Source organism: Heteronotia binoei, chromosome 1, assembly GCF_032191835.1.
Source record: "Heteronotia binoei isolate CCM8104 ecotype False Entrance Well chromosome 1, APGP_CSIRO_Hbin_v1, whole genome shotgun sequence".
NCBI classification, from domain to species: Eukaryota; Metazoa; Chordata; class Lepidosauria; order Squamata; family Gekkonidae; genus Heteronotia; species Heteronotia binoei.
Window position 1 is genome coordinate 19799682 of NC_083223.1, and position 14514 is coordinate 19814195.

Genomic DNA, 14514 nt, shown 5'->3' on the forward strand with positions numbered 1-14514 from the left:
ATCTATGCATGTAACTGCCACCACCTCCTTTGCCAGTGAATTCCATGTGTTAATCATTCTTTCCTTGCACCTTTAGTCCTCCAAACCTCTGTTCTCTATTGAGTGTCACCTTTCTATCTGTAATGGAGTGCGTGTGACTGACCTGATAAAAATTTTACAAAACTATTCATGGGATAGTTCTTACAATACAAGAACTCAGTGAAATTAATGAGCAGTAGAACAGATAAAAGCAAGGACTTCTTCACCCAAAAGTAATTAATAATAATTAGCCAAAGAATAATTAAAGGTCTAGTGGCCCCTTTAGGACTTTGAAGCATACAAAAGCTTATATCCAGAATTAAACTCTGTTGGGTCTTAAAGGTGCCACTGGACTCAGACTTTGTTCTGCTGCTTCCGACCAATGTGGCCACTCACCTGAATCTACAGGAAACTGAAGAGGAAGATACTAAATGCATCAACCCAGTTTGATGTTCAAATGTTGTTGCTTCCTATATCAAACGTGTCAATGGTGACATATCGATGTTGTCCACTGCATCAGGGTATGCTGGTATTTGCAGTTGTTCGATTAATTTTTTTTTTTTTTTAATTGTTCTATTTTATCAAAGGTATATCCCGTCCTCCCCTGTGCAAGCACCAGTCGTTTCTGACTCTGGGGTGACGTCGCATCACGACATTTTCACAGCAGACTTTTTAATGGGGTGGTTTGCCATCGCCTTCCCCAGTCATCTACACTCCCCCCCCCCCCAGCAAGCTGGGGACTCACTTGTTTTATTGACCTCGGAAGGATGGAAGGCTGAGTCAACCTTGAGCTGGCTACCTAAACCCGGCTTCCACCAAGATCGAACGGAGCAGAGAGCTTCATCTGCAGTTCTGCAGCTTTACACAGTTGTTCAATTACAAATTAATAATTGTGTTTTGAAGTCAACCGGCAGAGCTATCCCTATTGCAAAGAGCGCTGCCAGTTACATTTGTTATATTTCCCAGCCTCTTCACTGGCTCCTGTCTTGCATACTGACAGATACAAATTGCAAGCTGAATTATTAACACTTCCAAATTGGGTCTATCCAAGCACATTGGATATGACAGGCCAAGGCAATTGGACTTTTAGATCTTTCTGTTAGAGGGAGAATTAGCATCTACGGCAACAGCAATGTTGTCAGTTCAGTGGAATCCTGTTCTCTTATTTAGATCTATCTATCTATCTATCTATCTATCTATCTATCTATCTATCTATCTATCTATCTATCTATCTATCTATCTATCTATCTATCTATCTATCTATCTATCTATCTATCTATCTATCTATCTATCTATCTCTTTACATTTATATCCCGCCCTCTCCGCAAGCGGACTCAGGGCGGCTTACAACATCATAAAAACAATCAATTCAATAAAACATATAAAACCATAATTTACTTATCAATTTTGAAACTATTAGCGCTGTTTCAGTCCAGTATAGGCGGTATTGACTTCTGACTATGCTCGCCAGCATTCTGTAGGATGTCCGGTGGCAGCCCCTTTTCAATCAACCACAAAAGCCTGTTTAAACAGTTCGGTCTTATAGGCCCTGCGGAACGCCGACAAATCCCGCAGGGCCCTTATAGCTTCTGGGAGGGTGTTCCAAAGTTCTGGTGCTGCCACTGAAAAAGCCCTGGATCTCGTTATGCATAACCTGGCTTCTTTTGGGCCAGGGGCAGACAACAGATTTTTTGCCCCTGATCGCAGTGCTCTCTGGGGGATATATGGGGAAAGGCAGTCCCGTAGATAGGCAGGTCCCTGACCATATCTCTATCTCTCTCTGTATGCTTCATCTGTAAGAGCACCAGTAGGATTCATCAGTGGATGCGCTTCTGGCTGGGAGTTTTCAGGGTTCTGTCATAAACTTCAAAATTATAATAAAACAAGCGGAGACCCATGAAAAACACATGGGGGAATTCCCTCTCTGATCTGTTTTCTCCTCCGGCTTGGAGTGGGGGGAGGGCCTCCAAACCGGGGGGATCACCTGCCCCTACCTGGGGATTGTGCAATCCACAAAGAGAATCACGGCAATTGTAGGCAAAGAAATCCAAAGCACAAGGCTTTCCGTGAAAACCAGCCACCGTACAACCAACAAAATCACCAAACAATTCAACAATTGCAAAAGCATATATTAGTTCATGATAGACCATACGATTAGTCCATAGCAAAACAGGGAACGTGTTCACCAAGAATCAATCCAGCCTTTATAGCAATCAATGCTCAGTTCATTCCAAGGAATTTTGGTGAAATAGTTGTGAAATTGATCAATGTCTCTCAATACATGCAGCCAGCTATCCAAAAGGTTGAAAAGAACAAGGTCGTACTGGAACCCTTGTTTCGCACAGGCTTCTTCGAGCTGCAAAAATCATAAATGCATGACAAGATCATATAAAATATTAATCAGTATACATGTAAGCCACAAATCTTAATATGGAGCTAAAAAGTTAAAACGTACCTTTTTACAACATTTTCATACCCTGGGCAAAAAACGCCATTACATTATTGAAAGGCACTTGAATAGTGCTGGAGAAAAACAGTTACAAGCGGCTTATATGTAACAGGTGCACATACTTAACGTAGGTGTTCCTTAAAGATACACTGTAACTAGCTACAGTTTGTCCCAAACAAAAACTTATAGATCACCAGCAACAATATAAATACACAGATCCAGTTGATTACAGAAAGCATGTTAGGTCCCAATCATTATTTAACCCATGCGGAGTTAAAGTTCTTAATTTAAAAATCATCCGCATTTCTTGTTGAAGAAGCCACCTGTTGCTGTCCACCGTGCAACTTAACTGGAAATTTAAGCAGCACACAAAAGCGCATAGAATCAGGTTCATATTTAAATTTGAGGAAATGCTCCACCAAAGGAGCATCTGTCACATGATTTTTCACTCTTGATTTGTGCTCCAACACGCGTGTATGAATAACACGTGCGGTGGAGCCCAAATAGATTTTTTTGCAAGGGCAGAGGATCACATAAATGCATCTTTCAGTTGCACAAGTCGTGATCTCTTCCAAAAACACCGGATGAACGAACGCAGACGTTTGCATAGATAAGCCGCATGCTAAGCAGGCGCCGCATTTAAAGTGCCCACCCATCTTCCACATACTTTGTGTAGATTGTGCAAGGTCTGCTCTCACCAGGAATTCACCTAAGTTTCTAGTTCTTCTAAAGCTGATTTGCGGTGTCTCATGGCAACCGGCAAATCTTTCACAAGAAACCAAATTTTTTTAGTTATATTGTGGACAGATTGTGTTAGCGGGGAGTTTGTCAGCAATGTGAGAAAATTTAATGGAGGGATCAATGTTATTCATCCACTCAGTTAAAGGAATAACTGTGGACTCGTGCGCAATCACAGCCATGATGTCATCAATATATCATTTAAACCATATTACAGAATCAAAAAATGGATTAATGTCAGGATTGCAAAAAAACTTATTTTCCAACTCAGCCATTAATAAACATGCCAGGCTGGGCAAAAAGGGGCTCCCCATAGAAACTCCCTGGACTTGCAAATAAAACTGAATCCTTACAACTGAAACCCTACCTACCACATACACTCTCACCATCATTCTCCCATTCTGACATGTTACAGTTTTATTGGTTTCCCATGCAAATGCTATCCAGGCCAAATGCACCATTATTGCTCCCCTTAGCTTGACCTCCCCAATACCCAAACCTCTCCTCACCAGCCTACTTGCCCACCTGTCATGATCCTGGGCCTAGTGAGGACTAGGGTTGCCAATCCCCAGGTGGGGGCAGGGGATCCACCGGTTTGGAGGCCCTTCCCCCGCTTCAGGGTCGTCAGAAAGCGGGGGGAGGGGAGAGAAATGTCTTCTGGGAACTCTATTATTCCCTATGGAGATTTATTCTCATAGAAAATCATGGAGAATTGATCCACGGGTATCTGGGGCTCTGCGGGGGCTGTTTTTTGGGGTAGAGGCACCAAATTTTCAATATAGTATCTAGTGTCTCTCCCCAAAATACCCTCCAAGTTTCAAAAAGATTGGACCAGGAGGTCCAATTCTATGAGCCCCAAAAGAAGGTGCCCCTATCCTTCATTATTTCCTATGGAAGGAAGGCTTGTCACAGCCTTGATCTTGGCTCCACCTCTAATGTCTCCTGGCTCCACCCCCAAAGTCCCCAGATATTTCTTGAATTGGACTTGGCAACCCTAGTGAGGACTGCAGGCCCCAGATACGCCTGCCTAGGAGTTACAAAAGAGCCTACATTTCCCAGGATCCCTTCTGTCCCTCTGAGTGGGTAGCAAGGGTTTTGGAGGGAAACTGGCCCCAAGAGGGGTGGGGCCTGGGAGGAGAACATAAAAGGGCCAAGCCCAGGCAGGGTGTGTTCTTTTCCTGAGCTGGAGGCAGGCTGTAGCCTAGAGAGCTTGTAACAGGAGAAAGATCCCTCATCCAAGGCAAGGGGTGAGTGTTGGTTATTAGATAGGGACTGTATAGTTAAACGCATCAGGGCTTTTGTTTCTTTGCACCAACCTTTACTGTTTTCATATTCCCTTTAGCACTAAATCTTTGTCATCTACTTATTATTTGAGCACTGTAAATAAATTGTTGTTATACTCCTTGGGTCCTCATGTCTCCTTGGTCACAATTAGGAGGTGTCTATTAATAAGGAGGATACAGGGGTGGTTTGGTGCTCTGGCCCCTCCATACAGACCCTTACCAGAGTGGTGGCAGCCAGGAGAAGGTCCTTCCTTTTCATTGCTATTCTGCACACCTCTCATCTCACCTGTTTATTCCTCAACCACCCCTCATCTCACTGTGGGCCCCTTATGGGAAACCAACCCTCTCCACATCCCCCTGTCCTTTGCCCCATGTCCATCAAGGTGACACAGACTCTGGAGAGGGACTTCACATTTCAGCTGGACCTCTAGGCCACTCTCAGACAAGGAAAACTACATTCATAAATAGGGTTGCCAAGTCCAATTCAAGAAATATCTGGGGACTTTGGGGGTGGAGTCAGGAGATGTTGGGGGTAGAACCAGGAGACATTGGGGGGTGAAGGCAGGAGCAAGGTTATGACAAGCATAATTGAACCCAGGGGTGAAATTCTAGCAGGAGCTCCTTTGCATATTAGGCTACACCCCCCTGATGTAGCCAATCCTCCAAGAGCTTACAAAAAAGAGCCTTGTAAACTCTTGGAAGGTTGGCTACATCAGGGAGTGTGGCCTAATATGCAAAGGAGCTCCTGCTAGAATTCCACCCCTGATTGAACCCCACAGGGAGTGCTGGCCATCACACTTAAAGGGACTACCTACCTTTTAAATGCCTTCCCTCCATTGGAAATAATGAAGGATAGGGGCACCTTCTTTTGGGGCTCATAGTATTGGATCCCTTGGTCCAATCCTTTTGAAACTTGGAGGGTGTTTTGAGGAGAGGCACTGGATGCTATGCTGCAAATGTGGTGCTTCTACCTAAAAATACAGCCCCCCGGAGCCCCAGGCACTCAAAGATCACTTCACCATTATACCCTATGGGTATTAGTCTCCATAGGGAATAATGGAGTGCTCAGCAGACATTTCCCCCCCCCATGCTTTCTGATGACCCTGAAGCAGGGGGATGGCCTCCAAATGGGGGATTCCCTGCCCCCACCTAGGGATTAAGTAATTAGGAAACTTGAAGTGTGGAGTTTGGGATTAGCAACCCTATTCATAAACAGTAAATTCAGTTCAAACGATGTTACAACAAATACAATGCTAGTGGTCCTGATAGGACTCTAAGTATACAGATGTAATCTTCTCAAAATATTGCTGTATGATGGATACATTAGTCCATCATCAATATCAATATTCAACATCATCCACACAACATCCAGATTTTCCATGTGTTTCAGGCAGAAATAAAGCCTTTCTAGGGGATGGTGTATTTTAGGAATATTCCCTTGTAAGATCCGACGACTTTTCTAAGGGCCAGTTTGGTGTAGTGGTTAAGTGCGTAGACTCTTATCTGGGAGAACCGGGTTTGATTCCCCACTCCTCCGCTTGCACCTGCTGGAATGGCCTTGGGGCAGCCATAGCTCTCACAGGAGTTGTCCTTGAAAGGGCAGCTGCTGTTAAAAAAGCCCTCTTAGCCCCACCCACCTCACAGGGTGTCTGTTGTGGGGGAAAGAGATTTTAAACCGCTCTGAGTCTCTGATTCAGAGAGGTGGGCGGGGTATAAATCTGCAATCTTCTTCTTCTTCACGAGGTCCTGATTAAAGCATTCAAACTGGCACAGCTCACTTGATTCAAGACTTCACGAAAATGCCTCTCCTTGTAAATTGTTGTTAAGTGATAGTTTGCTATTGCTAACGTGAAAAGATCTCTTTAAATAATAGCAGAATACAGATGCCTCTACAATGTATGGTTCCAGCTTGTCCCTGAGGGATGCTTTTGCAAAAACATCATTAGAGCCTGCTCAGCAATCATTATTCTAAGTTAGTTGCTTTTTGTCTTATCACATTCTCAAGGTTAGTTTTGTATTGTAAGCATTGTAATCTTTTTTTTGTTGCTAGAAGATTGTTTAGTATTGACAGTGTGAAATGGCCTCTTTTAAGCCTGAATTATGGTTGTTTATAAAGGGAGCCGCCAAAAATGGTTCTGTTTAAGGACCTATGTTATTAAGTAAACTATGTAAACTGGCAGAAATTAGCGCCGGAAATACCATCATCTCTGCCAGATTAAGTTAAATTTTAACTGTATATTGACTGGTTTTTAATAATGTTAATTTTAAAGCCTATATTTACCGTTATGTATATTTATAAATGTTGTTAGCCGCCCTGAGCCTGCCTAGGCAGGGAGGGCGGGATATAAATAAAATTTTATTATTATTACTACAGCACCCGGTATTCCCAGGCGGTCTCCCATCCAAGTACTAACCAGGCCCAACCCTGCGTAGCTTCTGAGATCAGACGAGATCAGGCGTGTTCAGGGTGGTATGGCCATAGGCCCTGTCAGTGTGAAATGGCCTCTTTAAACAGTAGCACCCTGCACTATGCCTTTATATTGTATGTTTCTAGTTTGTCCTTGTGGAGGTTTTTATTTAAAAAAAAAAATTACATCCAGTGTAATTATATGTCAATGTGAATCAGGACTCAAGGCCACATTTATAGAGGGTGTTAAAAGACATTGATACGAGTGGTTTCACGCTTCATTAACTTCTGTGTTTTTTACGTTATGCTGGCTGAATTGCACTGGCATCAGAATGATGTGGGCATGCCAGTTGCCTCACTGTTTTGGTGGTGCCATCTGACCATCAAATGCTGGGATCAGGGACTTCATTGCACTCTGAAGCTCCCATCCCGAGTGTTGCTAGACTTCTGGGTTGCTCTGTAAGTGAGACCAGCTCAACACTTGAACCTCCAGCCTACAGAAGAAGATATTGGATTTATATCCTGCCCTCCACTCCAAATCTCAGAGTCTCAGAGTGGCTCACAATATCCTTTATCTTTCTCCCCCACAACAGACACCCTGTTGAGGTGGATGGGGCTGAGAGGACTCTCATAACAGCTGCCCTTTCAAGGACAACCTCTGCCAGAGCTATGGCTGACCCGAGGCCATCCCAGCAGCTGCAAGTGGAGGAGTGGGGAATCAAACCCAGTTCTCTCAGATAGGCGTTTGTGCACTTAATCACTACACCAAACTGGCTCTCTGGGATTAGCTACTCTGGGGGAAATGGCAGCTTTGGAGGGTAGACACTGGCATATTATAGAGTACCAGAAAGAGAAGTCCTAGAGTGATATTACATCCCAGCTGAGCTCCCTCTTCTCCCCAAAGCACTCTCCTCACGCACCACGGTGCCATCTGACTCCAACTTTGTTCTGCTGCTTCAACACAGCCACCTGCCCGAAATTGTCCTTAGCAAAATGAAAGCTTGAGCAATTTATTTGCTGGGGAGATACTAAGCTGTTTTTCTTCCTTCTTCCCAGGGCTTTTTTTTTTTTGTAGAAAAAGCCCAGCAGGAATTCATTTGCATATAAGGCCACCCCCCCCCCATGTTACCGGAAGTGTCGTCACCTGTACAGTAGGTTACTTTCCGCATATTGACACAGAACAGTACAGGGCCATCAGCTGCATTTCATGGATGTGTGTTCTCACACAGCCTGATGAGAGACCTTGTTTTGCACACACACCCAAACATGGGTGGAAAGAGAGTGCCGTGTGTGGTGGAGTGGGCAGTGGCAGGCCCAACTTCTCCTGGGAGGGGATGCTCACCGGTAGCTCCATGTCTCTCACACTCTTTGCAAGCCTGCTGGAGACTGGAGGTGGCAGAGAGGATGAAGCGCACAGTCTGGAAACAGTTGGCTGCTTAATGTCTTCCCTCTGCTGGAGGGCTGGAGCCCTGGCCAAGCCAGCTGGAACTGCATTCCTGTGCGTTCCTGCTCAAAAAAAAGCTCTGCTTCTTCCTCATTTCTCCAGTATGATCTCATTTGTGTTCACACCCATTTATTGACAACTGAACTCCTTTTCTGTCGTTGCTATAGTAATGGCAGCTGACAATAGAAACTGAACACTAATTAAGTGACTATTTTAAGCATAATCGAATGAGCCGAAGAGCTATAATGGTGTTATGGCTAAGGTGTCAAGCTGGGCTCTTGGGAGACTCTTAGAGACCCAGGTTTGACACTGCCCTGGAGGCATGCTGGGTGAACTTCGGTCAGTCACGCAGTTCTTTGCTTCACCCACCTCAGAGTAGGGTTGCCAGGCTCCCAGCAGGGGGAATCTTAGAGTTTTTACCCAAAGTGCTAGAGTGTCCCCCACTCAACATACCCGGCATGATGACGTCACTTCCAGGTGACATCATCATGCTGGGCACGTCAGGCACAATGGAATTCTTTGAGGGCAGAGATTGCCTGCTGGCCAGCTCCGTGCCAGAAAGTTGGGGGACCCAAAACCAGGGAAACCTCGCCCCTTTGCGGGAAGCTGGGAAGCCTACTTCAGAGGCTTGTTGTGAGGATAAAATGGAGGAGAGAAGAACCAGAGCATCCCTGACATACCTACATTACTTCTTGGCAAGGCTTTATTTGTAGAAAAAAACCAGCAGGAACTTATTTGCATTTTAGGCCACACCCCCTGACATCACCTTTGTTTCACACAGGGCTTTTTTGTAGAAAAAGTCCAGTAGGAGCTCATTTGCATATTAGGCCACACCGTCTGACATCACCAATGTTTAACATGAGGCTTTTTAATAGAAAAAGCCCAGTGTGGACTTATTTGCATATTAGGCCACACCCCCTGACACCGAGCCAGTCAGAAATGCGTTCCTGCTCAAAAACCCCCCTGCGTCCAGGTCACGTTGAAGTCACATGGGCATGTTGCTGAAATGCCTAGTGTTCCTCCCTTTTAGTGGGGTAAGTCCCCTCACCAGACAGCTGATCAGCAGCAGAGAGGGACCCCACACCCTGGGATGTCTGGGATCTCTAATCCCCAGGCCCAGCCATCACACACAAACACACCCCTCAGCGCCAGTCTGCCAGAAGTGCCTTCCCTTGGCCTCAGACAGAGAAAGGTGGGGGTTGAATAAAGTGTTCCCTCTAAACTGAGTTAGAAGAAGAAGAACGTAGATTTATACCCTGCTCTTCTCTCTGAATCAGAGTCTCAGAGCAGCTTATAATCTCCTTTATCTTGTTCCCCCACAACAGACACCCTGTGAGGTAGGTGGGGCTGAGAGGGTTCTCACAGAAGCTGCCTTTTCAAGGACAACCTCTGCCAGAGCTATGGCTGACCCAAGGCCATGCTAGCAGGTGCAAGTGGAGAAGTGGGGAATCAAACCCGGTTCTCCCATATAAGAGTCTGTGCACTTAACTACTACACCAAACTGGCTCTGGTGTGAGCTAGTTCACAATTTTTTAGCCTCTGGCTCACACATTTTTGTCATCGCTCAGGAAGGATGGCCTCAGAGCAAACTAATTTATGCAGTAGTCTAATTGCTTGCTCACAACTTTAAATTGGCTGGCCTCTCCTGCTGGCACCTGTGCTATAAAATGGAATAATATCTGCCATCTCTAAGGGTTAACATCTTATCATGATGTGAGACGGCTGGGCTGGGCAATAGGTGATGATATGGACAATTTTCTGAGTGTTGTTGTTTGTTTATAAAAAAAAATTCGTATTTTATTGTTTTATCATATGTTGTATTCCACCCTGAGCCCTACGGGGAATGAGTGGAGTAGAAATATACTAAAATAAATAAATGCCAGTAGCTCACAAAATAGAATTTTTGCTCACAAGACTCCACAGTTTAGAGGGAGTATTGGTTGAGTACCACACTATTCCATAGGGTTGCTAAAACCAATTTAAGAAATATCTGGGGACTTTGGGGGTGGAGCCAGGAGACATTAGGGGTGGAGCAAAGATCAAGGCTGTAACAAGCATAATTGAACTCTGGCCATCACATTTAAAGGGATGGCATACCTTTTCAATGCCTTCCTTCCATAGGAAATAATGAAGGATAGGGGCACCTTCTTTTGGGGCTCATAGAATTGGACCCCCTGGTCCAATCGTTTTGAAACTTGGGGGATATTTTGGGGAGAGGCACTAGATGCTGTACTGAAAATTTGGTGCCTCTACCTCAAAAAACACACACCCCACCGATCCCCAGATACCAGCGGATCAATTCTCCATTATTTTCTATGGGAATAAATCTCCATAGGGAATAACAGAGTTCCCAGCAGACATTTCCCTCCCCTCCCTCCGCTTTCTGACGACCCTGAAGCGGGGGGGAGGGCCTCCAAATCGGGGGATCCCCTGCCCCCACCTGGGGATTGGCAACCCTACTATTCCACCTGCTCAAGCTCTATCCACTCAGGAAGCCAGAGCTAGTCTGTATTCACCAATATCCCCCCTGCAGCCTTATGAAGACCCTAGCCAGGCCTGGGGTAAAGGCCCACTTTCCCCCCTTTACCCATAATCCCTATGGGGCATGGCCAAGCCTGTGAGGAACCAATAGTATCTTCTCAGCCGTTTCTTCCCTGTCTCTCCCCTTCCCCACCCCCCAAGGTGGAGCTTCCCAACAGCAGATGGGTCAGACAGCTGGCTGTGAATGGCCAGCCGTTAGGGGCTGCCTGACTCTTACAGGGCCAGCCACCAAAGATCAGTTACTGGCATGAGAATCTTTGCAAAGTGTATCTGTGACCCCACTGCTGGGTTTGACCATATAGGGGGTTGAAGAGGAGGGGGGCTGGTGTTATCTCAACACCCTTCCACAAACATGTTTTCCCACTAGGGTTGCCAGGTCCGACTCAAGAAATATCTGGGGACTTTGGGGGTGGAGCCAGGAGACTTTGGGGGTGGAGCCAAGAGCAAGGGTGTGACTAGCACAATTGAACTCCGAAGGGAGTTCGGGCCATCACATTTAAAGGGGCCACATGCCTTTTAAATGTCTTCCTTCCATTTGGGAATAATGAAGGATAGGGGCACCTTCTTTTGGGGCTCACAGAATTGGACCCCCTGGTCCAATCTTTTTGAAACTTGGCAGGTGTTTTGAGGAGATGCACTGGGTGTGCTGCTGAAAATATTGGGCCTCTACCTCAAAAAAAACAGCCCCCCCCCAAGCCACAGATACCCACAGATCACTTCTTCATTATACCCTATGGGAATCAGTCTCCACGGGGTATAATGGAGTGTCCAGCAGACATTTCCCTCCCCCACCCCCACTTTCTGGAACCCTGAAGCGGGGGGAGGGCCTCCAAACCGGGGGATCCCCTGCCCCCACCTGGGGATTGGAAACCCTATTTCCCACATACTTGGGAAATTCCCATAAATATGGGGAAACCTCCGCCTTGGACAATTTTGCAGCTTTCAAGACTGACAAAACCACCCACTTTATTAGGACAGTACTGCAGCTTCCCATTTTGCTACCAAATCCGTTCATTCCATGAGTTTCCCCACGTTCCATAGCAATTCTATTTCTGTCGGTGTTTGAAGAGTCCTCCATCTGGAGCCACACTCTGTCTACGGAACTATTCATATGTTCAAGATCACTGATGTGAATCAAATCTTCCAGGAGTATAAGAACATCAGAGTCCATTTGAAAAGGCATCACCCATTGCTTCTAAAATCAATTTAAGTAATTGTTCTTAGGGGAGTGATTGACTACACAGGTAAAATGAGGTTTAGAGAGCCTGGAAGAAGAAAAAGGCAACAATTTTTTTTTAAAAAAAAAAATCTCTGTTCTTTATTATACGACAGAAGGAAAATCTTTAATATTCTGCTAAGACCAGAGCATGCCCCTGTCTCTACTGGCAACAAAGCCAAATAAGGGAATTTTTGTTTATTGAAACAGATTTAATTCCTCTTTAAATATCTAATTTAAAATGCTGTTCAAAATACATTTAATAATGTAAGTTAAAAGGTTATTTCAGTGGGCTATAATTAACATTTCAACCGTCTGCAAAGTGCTTTGGAACGGTCATTCAAATCATAGCCATTCCTTTTGTTCTAATTCACATTTCATAGCAGAAATGCTTAAAAATTCACAGCAAGTTTTAATACTTTATCCACAGAGAAAGCCACTATTTGCAAGGCAAGGCAACCTTGTTCCTTAATGAGGCACTGCACTCATATATACTTCCTTTATACCCTACCAATCTTTCCAGTGGAGGACTGAATCAGTTTACATTGTTTTTGCTCTGGTTTCAGGGCAAAAATGCTATCCTAGAAGCTAATTCTACCATAGAAATTTTGCCCCAAAACCAGAGCATTGCCCTGACACCCCTGACGTACCTACATCACTTCCAGGTCACGATGAAGTCACATGGGCATGCCGCTGAAATGTGGAATAAACTCCCGGGAGCCCACCACCCATCCCCTGCTGGCTGTCCAGAGGGACCGGCAAGCCTGCCTGGGATACAATGCTTTATAAAATAACCCAAAGAGGGGAAACATTAATGTCTTGCTGAGGAATGAGGGTGCTTCTGGAGGGACACAATATTGAAAGCAGCTGAGAGTCCATTAAAAAGACAAAGGGGGGAGGGGTGTTTGAGCCTGGCTTAAGGTTCTAAAAGCTTACAGAAACTGAGCCAGGCAGTTTCCAAATAGTTAACCTTTCAGGATTTATTCTATCAAATTTGAGCAGACTTCGGAAGGTGGTGGAAGACAGGAGGGCCTGGCGTGACTTTGTCCATGGGGTCGCAAAGAGTCAGACTCTACTGTGCGACTGAACAACAAATGGGCTCATAGAGTGGAATGGAGGGATCGGGCTGCTGCTTCAGCTCAACCCCAGAGAAGGGGTTTAAAGTTTAAGCCCCTTTGTTAGCGTCCTATGGGCCCCTGGAATAGAATGGACTCCCCAGGGGTGCAAAAGCAGGGAGAAAGCCCCGCCGCTTGTGCCTCTCAGAGTCTTTGAGAGGCTCAGGGGGGGGGGGGGGGAGAGATCTTTCCCTGCTTTTGTACCCCAGGGGTGCAAAAACAGGGAGAAAGCCTTGCCACCTGGCACCTTTCGAAGTCTCTGAAAGGCACAGTGGGGGGATCCTCCCCTTGCTTTTGCACCACAGGGAGAAAGCCCTGACACCCACACCTCTCGGGTCGTGGGAGCTTCTCGGGGTCTTCTCACACAGGCAGGGGAGATCCTTCCCGGGGGGCGGGGCGGATAGAGCAGCCGGCTTTGCGCTCAGTGCATTCTAGCAGGGCTGGGCAGACACCACTGCACTGGCCCCACCCCCACAAGTCACATGGGGGTGCCCAATTTGGTGCCTCCAGAGGGCCACCACCCCAGGTGACCACCTAAGGTCACCTAGTGGATAGGTCAGCCCTGCATATGGCTGCCAATAGAAAGAGAACACATTTGTGGGGGCGAGGATTGAACCCCCATTGGGGAGCTGCCAGAAGAACTCCCCAAGGTACCAACAGGGCACATAATTATCCTCCCTAAAGCAGAGGATTCTGGGAGCCCTTTGTTCCTTCCGTTGTGACACATCATTGGGTGGGGAGGCAAATATCAGAGAGCTGTGATTGTAGTTCGGTAAAGTAGTTGAGCCCCATAGCACAGAGAGGTAAAGCTGCAGTACTGCAGTCCAAGCTCTGCTCACGACTTGAGTTTAATCCCGGCAGAAGCTGGGTTCAGGTAGCCAGCTCCAGGTTGACTCAGCCTTCCATCCTTCTGAGGTCCCTAGCTTGCTGGGGGGAAAGTGTAGATGACTGGGGAAGGCAATGGCAAACCACCCCTTAAAAAGTCTGCCGTGAAAACGCTGTGAAAGCAACGTCACCCCAGAGTCGGAAACGACTGGTGCTTGCACAAAGGATTACCTTTAAAGTAGTTGAGCACTTTCATATCTTGCTGACATGGGTTCAAGGAGCATTCCGCTCCACAATTGATGGTACGGTTGCCAATCCCCAGGTGGGGGCAGGGGATCCCTCAGTTTGGAGGCCCTTGCCCCACTTCAGGGTCATCAGAAAGTGGGGCGGGGGGGAGGAGGGAGGGAAATGTCTGCTGGGCACTCCATTATTCCCTATGGAGACCGATTCCCATAGGGTATAATGGAGAACTGATCTG

General features: G+C 46.1%; 1 protein-coding gene and 1 non-coding gene across 2 annotated transcripts in view; one reads left to right on the forward strand and one right to left on the reverse strand.

Annotated features, from left to right (window-relative positions):
* The window catches only part of MYO16 (myosin XVI), a 224243-nt gene that overhangs the window by 7728 nt on the left and 202001 nt on the right, over positions 1 to 14514 (forward strand). The window lies entirely within an intron of this gene.
* On the reverse strand, positions 6854 to 6972 carry LOC132589071 (5S ribosomal RNA). Its single transcript, XR_009556537.1, has one exon. It is a non-coding gene; the product is annotated as a 5S ribosomal RNA (ribosomal RNA).